This window comes from Octopus sinensis, linkage group LG26 (assembly GCF_006345805.1).
Source record: "Octopus sinensis linkage group LG26, ASM634580v1, whole genome shotgun sequence".
NCBI lineage: Eukaryota > Metazoa > Mollusca > Cephalopoda > Octopoda > Octopodidae > Octopus > Octopus sinensis.
The window spans coordinates 3,311,452-3,327,959 of record NC_043022.1 but is presented as its reverse complement, the minus strand read 5'-3'; the positions used below and the strand labels follow the sequence as shown (position 1 = coordinate 3,327,959).

At 37.9% G+C, this 16,508-nt stretch overlaps 1 protein-coding gene across 5 annotated transcripts in view; it reads right to left on the bottom strand.

The window, feature by feature from the left end:
* LOC115224812 (RUS family member 1) overlaps positions 1-16,508 on the bottom strand; it is a 319,904-nt gene that overhangs the window by 119,591 nt on the left and 183,805 nt on the right. The window lies entirely within an intron of this gene.

Sequence of the window (16,508 nt, the reverse complement as noted above, 5' to 3'; positions counted from 1 at the left end):
TCCTTGACTCAAGTTAGAGAAGGGATGCATATTATGCACAAGGTTTAGGTTTTTCAGAAGTACAGCCCCCTAAAAATCCCCTGCGAATTATACTCAAGGGCGGACTATACTCGAGGATTTACGGTACATATATAAATATTAATGACTATTGATAGCAGCTTAAGAACCAGTGAGAATGGCAGACACAAGACTATCTGAAGAAAGAAGATAATGGAAACTGAAACAAATCCTGGACCAGAGACAGGTTAAAAAACTTCAAAAATACTCAGGTAACATGTATTCTTTTACTCTTTTACTTGTTTCAGTCATTTGACTGTGGCCATGCTGGAGCACCGCCTTTTAATCGAGCAACTCGACCCCGGGACTTATTCTTTTGTAAGCCTAGTATTTGTTCTATCGGTCTCTTTTGCCGAACCGCTAAGTGACGGGGACGTAAACACACCAGTATCGGTTGTCAAGCAATGCTACGGGGACAAACACAGACACACAAACACACACATACATACATATATATATATATATATATATAATATATATATATATAAAAATATATATATATATATAGATATACACATATATACGACAGGCTTCTTTCAGTTTCCGTCTACCAAATCCACTCACAAGGCTTTGGTCGCCCGGGGCTATAGCAGAAGACACTTGCCCAAGATGTCACGCAGTGGGACTGAACCCGGAACCATGTGGTTGGTTAGCAAGCTACTTACCACACAGCCACTCTTGCGCCTATGTATGTTGAGAAAAACTGGAGACAAAGATCCATGCTATCAAAGACACCAGGGAGTCTCTTCCAGACATCTTGCTGTTAACCATTGACTGGAACTATTGGATGGTGTAAGGTTCTAGCCATGAAAAGTAAAAGACGGGCCAGGAAAGAATGGAAGATGGTGTGGACTGGGGGAGTAAAGGAGAATACCAGGTCACCAGAAGAGAAGTTAGATTTCAGGTGTACCTATTAACCCTTTAGCTTTTAAACCGGTCAGGTGGTAGTTTCCCATATATTTGCATTTTGGTTGGATGGCGCTTCCACGAGAGATTTTGAGCTCTCATAAGGAGGCGAGTGTAGGTCCCATCCAACTGCCTCTCAAGCTTCTTTGATAACATCCAGGTTCCTGAGCCATATAGTAGAATTGGTTCGACTGTGGCTTTGAAGATTTCAAGTTTGAAGTCTCTACTTAGATTTGATGACCAGATCTTATGCATGTCATTACAGGCTGGCCAGGCCATACCCATACAATGTCATTCTAAAAGTGAACAATCACATCATCAGAATATCAAAGCTACAAGATAATGCATGATTAATTCAAAACAAATGGGAATAAATAAGCATTACGTTTGAGAGAGTAATCTGAATGCTAAACGGTTGAATGAGCTCAAATATTCTCCACTTTATGTTCAAATTGGCCAGATCTGGTGCCTCACACCTACCCTACAATGTCATTCAAAAAATGAGCAACATTGAAATCTTGAAGTTACAAGCTTAAGCCAGGATTAATTCAAAACAATGTGCATAGGCGTAGGAGTGGCTGTGTGGTAAGTAGCTTGCTTACCAACCACATGGTTCCGGGTTCAGTCCCACTGCGTGGCACCTTGGGCAAGTGTCTTCTTCTATAGCCTTGGGCCAACCAATGCCTTGTGAGTGGATTTGGTAGATGGAAACTGAAAGAAGCCTGTCGTATATATGTATATATATGTATGTGTGTCTGTATATGTTTGACCCCTCAACATTGCTTGACAACCGATGCTGGTGTGTTTACGTCCCCGTCACTTAGCGGTTCAGCAAAAGAGACCGATAGAATAAGTACTGGGCTTACAAAGAATAAGTCCCGGGGTCGATTTACTCGACTAAAGGCGGTGCTCCAGCATGGCCGCAGTCAAATGACTGAAACAAGTAAAAGAGTAAAGAGAGTATAGATAATCACTACATTTGATAACGTGAATGCTAATGAGTAGCAATTTGTCTACCAACCCCATTTTTCAATCCTAATATGGCCACAATTACAATGAGAAATACAAGGAAATGAGTTTGGTCAGAGGGAAACAGAAGAATTGTTTACTTTTCTATGCTTTCATGGTCAAACAACATTTGCTGAGGCAGGGTTTTTTTACAACCAGATGCTCTTCCTGTCACCAACCTGTTCTCGTTTCCAAGCAAGCTGATACTCCAGCCACCCAATCTGAATTCTAAATCTTCAAAAGATACACTGACAACCTAAGAAATGAAGACAATTTATATCACTAAGGAAACTAATTTGACACATCAAGGTTTGACATGGAGCTGGCTAGCAGAGTACACCTTGGAAAGTGGTTGGCATTAGGAAGAACATCCACTCAAAGAAACCAAGCCAAATCAGACGGTTGGAGCCTGGTGCTGCTCTTTTGACCTGCCAGTCCTCGGTCAAGCTGTCCAACCCATGCCAGCATGGAAAAACCAGGCATTAAATGATGATGATATAGAGGCCATGTTACCCTCTAATATAGGGAATATAACATCTCTATCACTGATGCACAATATGATGCATACAGTAAACACATTGTAATTAAATGGTTAAGAAGTTCATTATAGTCAAACACATCACAACCAATTTGTGATTTCAAGGAATCTTGGCTCTTCCGATGCTATATATTTCAGTTGAAATATGCTGCTTTAGGAACAAATTTTGAAAATAATGAAGAATTTAGTAAGCTAGTGTTTAGAAATGGCGGTGCCCCAGCATGGCCACAGCTTGTGAGCTGAAACTAGATAAAAAAAAACAATAAAAAAAACCATAAATTAACCCGAAATTTTAATGGAAGGTTTTAGTTTAGATCACTTTAACCCATTTGTTACCATATATCAGCTGAAATACACTGTTTTTGTTTCAATTAATTTTGAAAATAACGAATTTACTAAAATAAATTTTGTCATTATTAAAGTTATTTTTGGAACATAAATTAATCCGAAATTTTGATTGAAGGTTTTAGTTTAGATTACTTTAACCCTTTTGTTACCATATATCAGCTGAAATACACTGTTTTTGTTTCAATTAATTTTGAAAATAACGAATTTACTAAAATAAATTTTGTCATTATTAAAGTGATTTTTGGAACATAAATTAACCCAAAATTTTGATTGAAGGTTTTAGTTTAGATTACTTTAACCCTTTTGTTACCATATTTCTGTTGAAATGCACTGCCTTTGTTTAAATTAATTTTGAAAATAACGGAAAATTTACTAAAATGATTCTGTCATTATTATCAAACTGGTATTTGGAATATAAATCAATGTGAAATTTTGATGGAAGCCTTTAATTTAATGGGAAAGTTTGTATTCATAGAACAAGAGGTATTGTCAGGTAGGTTAGTATTAAAATGGGTAATTTTATGCCTAAAACCATACAACGAAAATATTGGTTGCCAAAAGATGTTTGCCAATAATTAAAACAAAAAAAAAAAGAATAAAAATACCTCAAATTTATAAACAAAAACATATGAATAAATGTGTTCCAATGGTGCTAGTGTTTGGAAGGAAATTATAATTAATTATATAATTATAATTAATTATAAGACAATAATAGGGTGGATGGGGAAGACACTGAAAACCAGAAAAAACACTGAAAATAAATGCCTAAAAAATATTCAGATATCTAATCCTATTTTTGGCAAGAATCAATTTAACACTATTTAATTTTCATTTAGATGTGATTTACGTTAATTAATTAGTAAACCTTGTTAACTAATTATTAAAACAACTTTATCTATTTTAGGTTTATCTAAAAATATATTTATTTTTGACAAATAATATAAATCTGATCTACAATTTCCTGCTGTTTTTAGATTTCCAAGTTTTTTTGTTTTTTTGCTCTAAATTTTGAATCCAGGAACAAGATTTTCATTTAAAATACCGTTTTGTTGATTATGGTGCCCCCCCCCCCCCCGCCACCATACACACACACAAAAAAAAACCCTGAAGAAAACTAGAAACGGTACAGTGAAAGAATAACTGAAGATATTTTGAATACAGTGGGTCATCACAGTGAAATCTCAGCTTGTGAAGAAACATACACTAATTACCAAAATTAATTCTTTGTATTATTGAAATTATAATTAAGGCATGAGCTGGCAGAGTCATTAGCATGCCAGATGAAATGCTTAGCAGTATTTTGTCTGCCGCTAAGTTCAAATTCCACCGAGGTCGACTTTGCCTTTCATCCTTTTGGGGTCGATTAAATAAGTACCAATTTCTTTATTACCCACAAGGGGCTAAACATAGAAGGGACAAACAAGGACAGACATAGGTATTAAGTCGATTACATCGACCCCAGTGCGTAACTGGTACTTAATTTATCGACCCCGAAAGGATGAAAGGTAAAGTCGACCTCGGCAGAATTTGAACTCACAATGTAACGGCAGACGAAATACCGCTAAGCATTTCGCCCGACGTGCCAACGTTTCTGCCAGCTCGCCGCCTTAAATAAGTACCAGTTACGCACTGGGGTAGATATAAATCGACTTAATTTGTTTGTCTGTCCTTGTTTGTCCCCTCTGTGTTTAGCCCCTTGTGGGTAGTAAAGAAATAGGAATCTCATGTCTTTACATTCTGAGTTCAAATTCCACTTTGCCTTTCATCCTTTCGGGGTCAATTAAATAAGTACCAGTTATGCACTGGGGTAGATATAAATCGACAATCCCTTTGTCTGTCCTTGTTTGTCCTCTCTGTGTTTAGCCCCTTGTGGGTAGTAAAGAAATAGGTATTTTGTCTGCCGTTATGTTCTGAGTTCAAATTCCACTTTGCCTTTCATCCTTTCGGGGTTGATAAATTAAGTACCAGTTGCATACTGGGGTTGATCTAATCAACTGCCCCACCTCTCCAAAAATTTCGGGCCCTCGTTAGCACGCCAGGCAAGATGCTTAGCAGTATTTTGTCTGTCTTTATGTTCTGAGTTCAAATTCTACTGAGGCTGACTTTGTCTTTCATTCTTTCAGGGTCAATAAAATAAGTACCAGTTGAATACTGGGGTTGATGTAATCAACTTACTCCCCCACACTCAAATTGCTGGCTTTGCGCCAAAATTTAAAACTGTTATTGAAAATATAACTAAGGTAGTGGATTGTTAGAACTGTTGGAACATTGGAACAAATACCACAAGGTATTTGTTCCAGCCCTTTACATTCTGAGTTCAAATCCAGCAGAGGTCAACTTTGCCTTTTGTCCCTTTGGGGTATTAAGATTGATGGTGCAGGCTAACATCCTCCTCCCCTGGTGGTCCTGTGCCGAAATAAGAACCCATTATTAAAGCAGTGGTTCCCAACTAGGGTCCACAAGATTTTTGGGGATCCATGCAAACCAAATAGCGAATTGGGGATTCACAGAAGTATTTTAAGGGTCCATGAAAAATATTTTGCTTTAAATATATTTATTGCAAGGGACAGCATGGATTCTTTCTTTGGCATTCTACAGAGTTCAACCGGTTTCTGGCCACTGAATCATGTTCTCTCAGAAAGTTCTGTTGCAACCCTATACAAGAGAAATTGGGGGGGACGATGACAAAAGAGGACTTTTGGAAGAAATATCTTTAAAACTAGTTTTAACCCTTTAGTATTTAAACCGGCCATATCCGGCCAAAATATTTAACCTGGTTTATGTTCAAACTGACCAGATCCAGGCTCTCACACCTACCCTACAATGTTATTCTACATTAGGTAATTACACCATCAAGATCTTGAAGATATGAGATAATGCATGATTAATTCAAATCAATGGGAATCAATAAGCATTATGTTTGATAGAATAATCTGAATGCTAAAGGGTTAAACATCGAATGGTTGTGGGGAATCTGCCAGGATCAAATAGTAATTAAAGGAACCCTTAGTAAAAAAAAAAAGGGTCAAGAACCACTGCTTAAGATGAATCTAGTGCAAGAAACATCCAGGTTTCTTTCTCTAACATATTACAAAGTCCAACAGGGTTTGGGACATTGAGACATGTTCTCTCAGAGAGTGGCCATTGCAGAACCACACAAGTAAATGAGGGAAAAGCAAAATAGGGTTTTTGAAAGAAGTATCTATAAAAGTAGTCCTTAGACATCGAATGGCTGGGGGGTGGGGGTGGCACCAGAATATAATTGTAATCAAAGAGGTTCTTAGATAAAAAAGATAAAAATGGTTGAGAACCATTACTTTCAATGTCATCATCATCATCATCATCATCATAAGACAACAACAGTGGAGGCGCAATGGCCCAGTGGTTAGGGCAACGGACTCGCGGTCGTAGGATCACGGTTTCGATTCCCAGACCGGGCATTGTGAGTGTTTATTGAGCGAAAACACCTAAAAGGCTCCACGAGGCTCTGGCAGGGGATGGTGGTGATCCCTGCTGTACTCTTTCACCACAACTTTCTCTCACTCTTACTTCCTGTTTCTGCTGTACCTGTATTTCAAAGGGCCGGCCTTGTCACTCTCTGTGTCACGCTGAATATCCCCGAGAACTACATTAAGGGTACACGTGTCTGTGGAGTGCTCAGCCACTTACACATTATTTTCACGAGCAGGATGTTCCATTGATTGGATCAACCGGAACCCTCGTCGTCGTAACCGATGGAGTGCTTCCAAGACAATAACAGGGTGGATGAGGAAGACAATGAAAACCAGAAAAAACACAGAAACAAATGCCTTAAAATATTCAGATGTCTAATCCTATTTTTGGCGAGAATCATTTTAACACTATCAAAATCAACAAAACAGTATTTTAAATGTATCTATCGCAAGAAACAACAAGGTTTCTTTCTCTAACGTTTTATGTAGTTCAACGGGTTTTGGGGAACTGAAACAGGTTCTCTCACAGAGTCATCATCATCGTTTAACGTCCGCTTTCCATGCTAGCATGGGTTGGACGGTTTGACCGGGGATCTGGGAAGCCAGAAGGCTGCACCAGGCTCCAGTCTGATCTGGCAGTGTTTCTACAGTTGGATGCCCTTCCTAACGCCAACCACTCCGTGAGTGTAGTGGGTGCTTTTTATGTGCCACCGACACAGGTGCCAGACGAGGCTGGCAAACGGCCACAATCGGATGGTGCTTTTTATGTACCACCGGCACGGAGGCCAGGTGAGGCTGGCAATGGCCACGATCGGATGTTCCATGCTGGCATGGGTTGGACAGTTTGAGGACTGGCAAGCCAGCACGTTGCACCAGGCTCCAATCTCCCTAACACCAACCACTTTGAGAGTGTAGTGGGTGCTTTTTATGTGCCACCGACACAGGTGCCAGACGAGGCTGGCAAACGGCCACGATCGGATGGTGCTTTTTATGTGCCACCGGCATGGAAGCCAGTCAAGTGGTTATTACAAACCTATACAAGTGAATGGGTAAATGGCAAAATAGGAATTTTGAAAGAAGTTTCTATAAAACTAAGGTTTTAAACATAGAATGGCTATAGGGGTCCACCAGAAAAAAACAGTAAGCATAGGTAAAAAACATGGTTGAGTACCACTGGTTTAAAGTACAGCTAGGCTGATCAATTATCTGTTTCTCATACACACAAGAGTCCCTTAACCCTTTAGTATTTAAACCGGCCATATCTGGCCGAAATATTTAATCTGTTTTATGTTCAAACTGACCAGATCCAGGCCCTCACACCTACCCTACAATGTTATTCTACATTTGGTAATTACACCATCAAGATCTTGAAGATATGAGATAATGCATGATTAATTCAAATCAATGGGAATCAATAGGCATTATGTTTGATAGAATAATATGAACGCTAAAGGGTTAAATACTTCAGATACTGGGATAAGCTCTTGCCTAATGAACCTAACTATACAGGATTTTGTAACAAGGCAGCCATGTCTGTGCTTATTTTGTGGTAATGTAGTGACTTAATCTGAGATTTGGTATTGAAACTGTAACAATGACATGTCAGCAGTCATTTTTAGACATCTTGTAACGCTTGACACTTGTTACGTTCACTTTCTTGCATTTCTTTACAGTTCTGTCTTTTAGGCTTGCTTCTCTAGCCAGTGGGGTGACATCATTTGAAAGGTAAACTGATGCAAAGTGCACTGTGACCAGCGATGTATAACAACATCTGACAGTCTGGTCAATCATGTGATCACACTATCTACCAATGAAGGTAAGTAGCCTAGTGGTTAAGGTGTTGTACTCACTATCAGAAGGTTGTAGTTTCAATTCCCAGGCTGAGTAGTGCATTAAGTTTTTGAGCAAAGCCCTTCGTTTCACATTGCTCCAGATTACTCAGCTAAAAACAAGTACCAGTGACATACTGATGGTAACCCTGCAACAGACTGGCATTCCATTCAAGGGAGAGGAGAGTATTTCATTCAGTTGCCATGGAAACCAGGATTAACTCCAGCCTGTCTATGATGTGTCAAAACGTTTTGTTATGCTTCGAGTTTCACATTTGACACAACTCCACTGAATCTGTCGAAAGACAGTTTCTGACCAGATTTTATAAACCTCTCGAGTATTCTTAGATGTATTTTTTTGTTTGTTTATTTTCTCAATGTGTTCTTGAGCAAGACACTTTATTCCACATTGCTCCAGTCCACTCAGCTAGCAAAAATGAGTTGCAACTCAAAGGACACGCTTTGCCACATTGTGTCACACTGAATCTCCCATTGCGGGTACAAGTGTCTATAGAGTACTCTGCCACTTGCGTGTTAATCTCATGAGCAGACTGTTCCATTGATCAGATCAACAGGAGCACTCACCATTCTAACTGATTGAGAACCAGGTCATTTCCTAAACTCCAAATGGTAAATAGCCTACAGCCTAAGTGTTGCATTCACAATCATTAGGCTAAGAAGTTGATTCTTAGACTAAGCAATGTATTGCATCCTTCAGCAATGTGTTTACTGTATGCATCATTATACTGCATCAGTGATAGAGCTGTTATATTCCCTATATTAGAGGGTGACATGGCCTCTATATCATCATCATTTAATGCCTGGCTTTTCCATGCTGGCATGGGTTGGACAGCTTGACCGAGGACTGGCAGGTCAAAAGAGCAGCACCAGGCTCCAACTGTTTGATTTGGCTTGGTTTCTTTGAGTGGATGTTCTTCCTAATGCCAACCACTTTCCAAGGTGTACTGGGGGCTTTTTACATGGCACCAGCACATATAAGGATACTAAAAGGCCAACACCAGTCTCATCTCACATGGATAACTAGTGCTCCATCGGTTATGATAATGAGGGTTCCAGTTGATCCAATCAACAGGACAGCCTTCTCGTGAAATTAACTTGCAAGTGGCTGAGTACTCCACTTGTTTAACATTTCTCAAGACTACTCAGCCTAATGTGGAAGCCAGGTATACTCACAGGAATTCCAAGCAATCCACCTTTTTACCCAGCTACAATAAGAAACTTGAAAGCCAGTCCAGAAGGAGAATTTCTAATTTATAAAAACATCTTCAGAGATATTTTTAATAGAGCTGCACTACATTAGAACAAAACATTAGTGAGGACTGGCTTTAGTGACAAATTAGTGTACTCAGAGGATCCTAGAGAAAAATAATCTAGGTTAGTTTTCCATTAAACCTAGATGTTTATAAACACAGCCAGACACTACTTATTCCCAATAAGGCAATACTTTCTAAGCACACATAACTGCAAACTTTTTAATGTGCATAATATTAAGGTCAGTTACTCCTACCTAGATAACATTGCACTATAATACCTAACAGTCAACTAATTACTGATAATTAGCCTTACTGATAAGTCATCATCATCATCATTGTTCGACCGTGGTCGAGACAATGGAATTTACCATGCTACGCCAGACTTCACGGTCCATCATGGCATTACGGAGGTCCTGTTGCTGGATGCCTGTATCCCTGGAGATTACATCAGGGTAGGAGAGTGTGCGCCCTCTGGTATTGTGAGTAGATGGCTTCTAGAGGAGAAGAGTAGAAATTACCTCTTTTTCAGCTCTACAACAATGTCCAGCAAACTGGACTCTCCTACCTTTCACAAGAGATGACACAGGTGGTAGTTTCCCATATATTTGCACTTTGGTTGGATGACGCTTCCACGAGAGATTTTGAGCTCTCATAAGGAGGCGAGTGTAGGTTCCATCCAACCGCCTCTCAAGCTTCTTTGATAACGTCCAGGTTTCTGAGCCAAAGGAAGAATTGGTTCGACTGTGGCTTTGAATATTGGCATCCAGTATCATTGCATCTGAACAATCAGATATGCTTTTCTGCATTTGTGAAACTACCCTTAATAAAAATCTGAATAAAACTGTGAAAACGAATATTTAACCATCATGACATGTGTTGAGTGCTGTTTTCTTTCATTTGTACACCCGTGTGCATGTGTATGTGTGTGTGTGCATGTGTGTGTTTAGTCTACAGGGTGTATATTCCTAAACATACTGAAAGTGAGATGTGTTGCAGCTTTTACCCAGCAACCTGTTTTAACTAACTTTGTTAAAGAAATATATATACTTCACACCATTAAACACAATTTCTAACTAATTACACTTCAGACCAGATCTTTCCAAACCATATTATTTTCCAATTATCTTAACTCAGTGATTCTCAGCCTTTTCAATACCTGGACCAGACCCCAAACCTGGACCAGACCCCAAACCTGGATTTCTGTTTTTCTTAAGGGTATTGCTCCAAAAAAAGTAAAACACAAGTCAATTAAAGAAAAATTTATTGTACTTATAGAAGACGGTTGAGGGCTGCCAAAAAGATGCTTGAGGGTCGCATATGGCCCCAAGAGCTGCAGTTGAGAACCACTGATCTATATTCTTCATTGACTGGACATTAAATATTAATAAAGTTGTTGTTTAGCTCTAGTTTAGGTAATTCCAATTATGACCACCACCCTCTCCTTGTTTTTATATAATTTGATAGTGACACTGACAGGTTGAGCCAACATCTTTCACAAAGCTGTTAGTCTGAGACACTTTTAAGGATCTTTTATTGAGCAGGGAATCATCATCATCATCAACGTTTAACGTCCGTTCTCCATGCTAGCACGGGTTGGACGGTTCGACCGGGGATCTGGGAAGCCAGAAGGCTGCACCAGGCTCCGGTCTGATCTGGCAGAGTTTCTACAGCTGGATGCCCTTCCTAACGCTAACCACTCCGTGAGTGTAGTGGGTGCTTTTTACGTGCCACCTGCACAGGTGCCAGGCGGGGCTGGAAGGCTGTTATTGTTGCTTAACGCCAGGGAAACGTTGATTGACAAAAAATTGACAATAAAATGAAATTCCTGTTATGACAATCTGGTCAACATTATCCAGTGTGTCCTTCCTATTTAAGATGTTAAGGTTTGATTTGAGAGAGGTTTGACTGCTCTTTCTAATAGCTTAAACACCCATGTAGAATCCTCGTCTATTCACTTTTAACTATGAAAGCAATGGTGGTGGTTGTTTGACCCCAGGCCAGCCTTGTTCCAACAAACCTATGATCAAAAGATATTTCCAACCATGACCAAACCACTTTTTTGCCAGGACAGTGTATTTAAGGGGCAGGAAACTTGGGACCACTTTAGTCACTGAGTATTTTGTAAGGAGATTAGTTGTGATCTGAGGGAGGTTTTGCTGTTATTTCTCGAAGGTCAATCACCCATGTAAAGAGCCTCTCTTTGGTTTGTATAGCTATAATGATATTCTGTATCAGTGATTATCTTAATCAAAATTTCTGACCAGGAGGATTCAGTTGTTTGATCAACTGAGTTATCTGCTCCTGACTTGACATGTAAGTGGCTGAGTACTCCTCAGACATGTCTGGCATGGCCTAAACATAACTCTCAGGGAGGATCAGCATGACACAGTGTGACATGGCTGGATCTTTTGAATAAGATGCAATCCATGTGACAAGCTTCATTACAGTTTCCATTTACCCAAGTTTACTAACAAGGCTTGTGTTAAACTGAAACTATACTCTTTTTTACTCTTGTATATATATATACGATGGGCTTCTTTCAGTTTCCGTCTACCAAATCCACTCACAAGGCTTTGGTCCACACTTGCCCAAGGTGCCACACAGTGTGACTGAACCCAGAACCATGTGGTTGGGAAGCAACAGACTGGCATTGAGTTTTTGAGCAAAACCCTTCATTTCACTTTGCTCCAGTTTACTCAGCTAAAAACAAGGACCACAACCTATAGGGTACCACTCCTGCACCCTATAACAGTGAATCGTCAAAAGAGACCCCCAGGTACAGGTCAATAATTTTTACAAAGAATTTGGTCAGTTTGTTAACATTTTGAGGAAAATATATGGCTTGGCTTGATTCTGGTCTCAGCTACTCTAAGGAATGGGTGGTGGAGAGTTCTAGAAACTACTTAACGACAGGGTATGTGAACTAAGAAAGCAAACAGTACCTTTAGCGCTATTCTTCTTGGTCTATGAGATTGGTTCGTAAGTAGGTACTGTCGTCTGCTGCCTCTCAAAGATACCTGGATTTGTATGGCCTGTCTTAAACTCAAACTCAACCAGAAAGAAATTCTTTTAAAGAAAATATGATGCCTTGAGAGAAAATGTTATGGTTTGGTAAAGAAACCTGGACTTATAGATCACTTAATATTTCAATGAAGGCCTGGATATTAAGATATATTTTATAAATGTTACAAGAAAAATCACAAAAATATGTAAAAAATTATGTATGCACATGTATGTAATATAACAATATCTGTCTATAAATCTAAGTGTATGTGCTTTTGTGATGGTATACAGGTATGTAGTGTATGTATGGTTTGTATGGATGGCTGTGAATATATTTATGCATATGTGGAAGTTTTCCTGAATGCATACATATATTGTCACGCAAAGAAACAATTTATATATATTTATGTGTGTGTGTGTAAGCTAACAGGAAAAAAATAACTACTTATACAGTCTAAATGCTTTACATATTGGAAACACAAATATTCATAGTTAATGCTTAGTAAATTTTAAAAAAAAATTGAATAGCATTGGTTTTATTTAATTACCAGCTTGGGAAGACCAAATGAATAACAATTAATTCAAAATAAAGTGTGAAAATTATAAATGATTATAAAATATCAATAACAAATTTATATACATAATACCAAGTTAAACAATTCAGAAAACTGCACCAATAACTTATTTCGAAAAAAAAAAACAGTTATGAAAACTACACCAATAATTTATTTAAAAAATAAGTTATGAAAACTGCAACAATAATTCACAAAAATTTTTTTATAAAAACCGCAACAATAATTCACAAAAAACAGTTATGACAACTGTAAATGTTTTACAGTAAACAGAAGAAAACAGCATCAATAATTCACAAAAAACAGTTATGACAACTGTAAATGTTTTTCAGTAAACTGGGAAGAAAACTGCATCAATAATTTACAAAATCAGCTATGAAAACTGCATCAATAATTTTAATTTTTCAAAAAAAAGCAGTTGTAAAAACTTCACTATCGTTTAAAATTTTAAAAAGTTTATGAAAACTGCATTGATAAAATTTTTTTTTTTTTTTATCGCTTATAAAAACTGCACCAGTTATTTGCAAAAAAATAGTTAAGACAACAATACAAGTAATTTACAGTAAACAGATAAGAAAACTGCATCAATAATTTGTTATCAGTAAAAAAAAAAAACCCTGAATCAAATATGTCACAGAAAATGATACCAAAGTATTTTACAAAATAGATAAGGTGGGAGAGATAATACTTATGAAATAAGAGGCTTTATATGACAAACTATAAGGATAAGGAGTTTTTTTTTTGGCTAAGGGAGTTTTACAGAAGATTTGTAGAAATTAAGAAATGTTTACAGAGATTAAGAAAACTTAATTTTTAGGAAAAAACAATCATATTAACGTAACACTCACAAGACTGTTACATTTTGAAGTCATTGATTTTCATTAATTATACAAATATAGTATTACAATCAAATATATAATTATAGCAACAGGAATAATAATAATAATCCTGTCTTCTGAAGGCACAGGGCCTGGAATTTGTGGGGAAGGGACTAGTTGATTAGATCAACCCCAGTATGCAACTGGTGCTTAATTTATTGAACCTGAAAGGATGAGAGGCGAAGTCAACCTTGATGGAATTTGAACTCAGAACATAGCGGCAAGTAAAATACTGCTAAGCATTTCGTCCACCGTGCTAACGATTCTGCCAGCTCACCACCTTTGTAATAATAATAATAATAATAATAATAATAATTGTTTCTAAATTTTGGAACAAGGCCAGCAGTTATTAATGGAGGGAGCAAGTCAACTTATATTACCCCAAGTGCTCCACTATTTCTTATTTCGTTGATCCTGAAAGGATGAGTGAGAAAGTCAACTTCAGCAGCATTTGAACTCAGAACACAAAGACAGGTGATATACCGCTAAGCATTTTGCCCAGTGTGCTAATGATTCTGCCAGCTCTCCGCCTTAATAATAATAATAATAATGATCCTTTCTGCTACAGGCACAAGGCCTGAAAAATTTCTGCTACAGGCACAGGGGCCATTTGATTACTTCAACCCCACTGGTACTTATCTTATCGGACCTAAAAGGATGAAAGACAAAATAAACCTTGGTAGAATTTGAACTCGGAACATAAAGACCGATGAAATGCCACGAAGCATTTTGCCTGGTGTGCTAACGATTCTGCCAGCTTGTTTATTTCTTTATTGCCCACAGGGGGCTAAACATAGAGGGGACAAACAAGGACAGAGAAAGGGATTAAGTCGATTACATCGAACCCAGTGTCCAACTGGTACTTAATTTATTGACCCTGAATGAATGAAAGGCAAAGTCGACCTCGGCAGAATTTGAACTCAGAACATAACGGCAGACAAAATACCGCTCAGCATTTTGCCCGGTATGCTAACGATTCTGCCAGATCACTGCCTTAATAATAATAATAATAATAATAATAATAATAATAATAATAATAATAATAATAATGGATATGTATAACAAAATTTTTTTTTTTTTTTCATCGTTTTAGAGGTAAGAATGGAATAAAAAAGAAAGGATAAAATATAAAAAGCCTACTTTACAAAAGAAAACAAAAAAAAATGTATTGAGTGCAATACAAAAGAATTTTTTTTTTTACATAAAATTTAATATTTAGTCTGTTCATTATATAAAATTATTTTATTGTGCAATATTAATTGGAAAGTTTTTCCAGACATACAAAGACAGGATTTTAAATAAAATTTGTTAAGTAAAACAAGGATTTGAAAAATTTTACTTCATTGATAACAGACCATTTTTTACTTTTTATTGATAGAAGACCTTTTTTTTTTTTTTATTGTTTGCCACTGATGATAGACCCTATTTTTTGTTTTTTTTCATTGATGACAGCCCCTGATTGAAACATTGGAACCCACATCTCCCATAGCACTCAAATCCTATTTCATGAGTTTTACTGTTGTTTTTTGTTATTTTTTGTCTTTTTTTTTTTGGCCACTGCAGACTGTCCTGTGTTTTCTGAAACTCTGAAGGGGTTCCTGTGTCCCTTGTGAATTTAAATTTTTTGAATTTGACAATCGAGAAATTTTGGACCCTCAACCCTTGACATAACATGTAACAGCACAATTAATTGAAGCCAATGAGGAAACCTTTATGTGGTCACGGGACCTGTTAGAAATAGCAGCCAAATCTATGTCATACCACAGTCTATTGTCTGAAAAAGGACACACCGGTTGCTGTAATCCATTGCTTGCAAGACAAATAAATGAGTAAAGGGAAAAAAAAAGAGATGATCACAAATGTAATATCCTTAATCATGGGTCTGCTCAATCAGGTTGACCTGGGGTTAAACAACAACAACAACGGCATACAGGTATTGTGGTACTCAAGAGTAAATACTTTCATCAAAGGAAGAGAATGTGACGTTTTTATATTGAGACAAAGGTGAGACTGGAACCTCAATGAAGCCCTAAAACTCACCAGATCCTATCAAACTGTTCAACCCCTAACAGCATTAGGGGTTGAATAATGATGATGACAATGAAGATGACAACAATAATGAGAATTTAAACCTAATTGTGTAAACATGATATTTCTTTGGTTGAATTCAATTAATTTTATCGTCTTAGACATTAAGGGTTAAAGCCCAATGAAGCTTGCAGGCTTTCTTCTATGTTAACAAGGATTGAACTGGCTATGTGATATTAACCATGTTGGGTATCTGTAGTAGGGTGGAGGCGCAATGGCCCAGTGGTTAGGGCAGCGGACTCGCAGTCATAGGATCGCGGTTTCGATTCCCAGACAAGCGTTGTGAGTGTTTATTGAGCGAAAACACCTAAAGCTCCATGAGGCTCCGGCAGGGGATGGTGGTGATCCCTGCTGTACTCTTTCACCACAACTTTCTCTCACCCTTACTTCCTGTTTCTGTTGTACCTGTATTTCAAAGGGCCGGCCTTGTCACTCTCTGTGTCACGCTGAATATCCCCGAGAACTACGTTAAGGGTGCACGTGTCTGAGGAGTGCTCAGCCACTTACACGTTAATTTCACGAGCAGGCTGTTCCATTGATCAGATCAACCGGAAC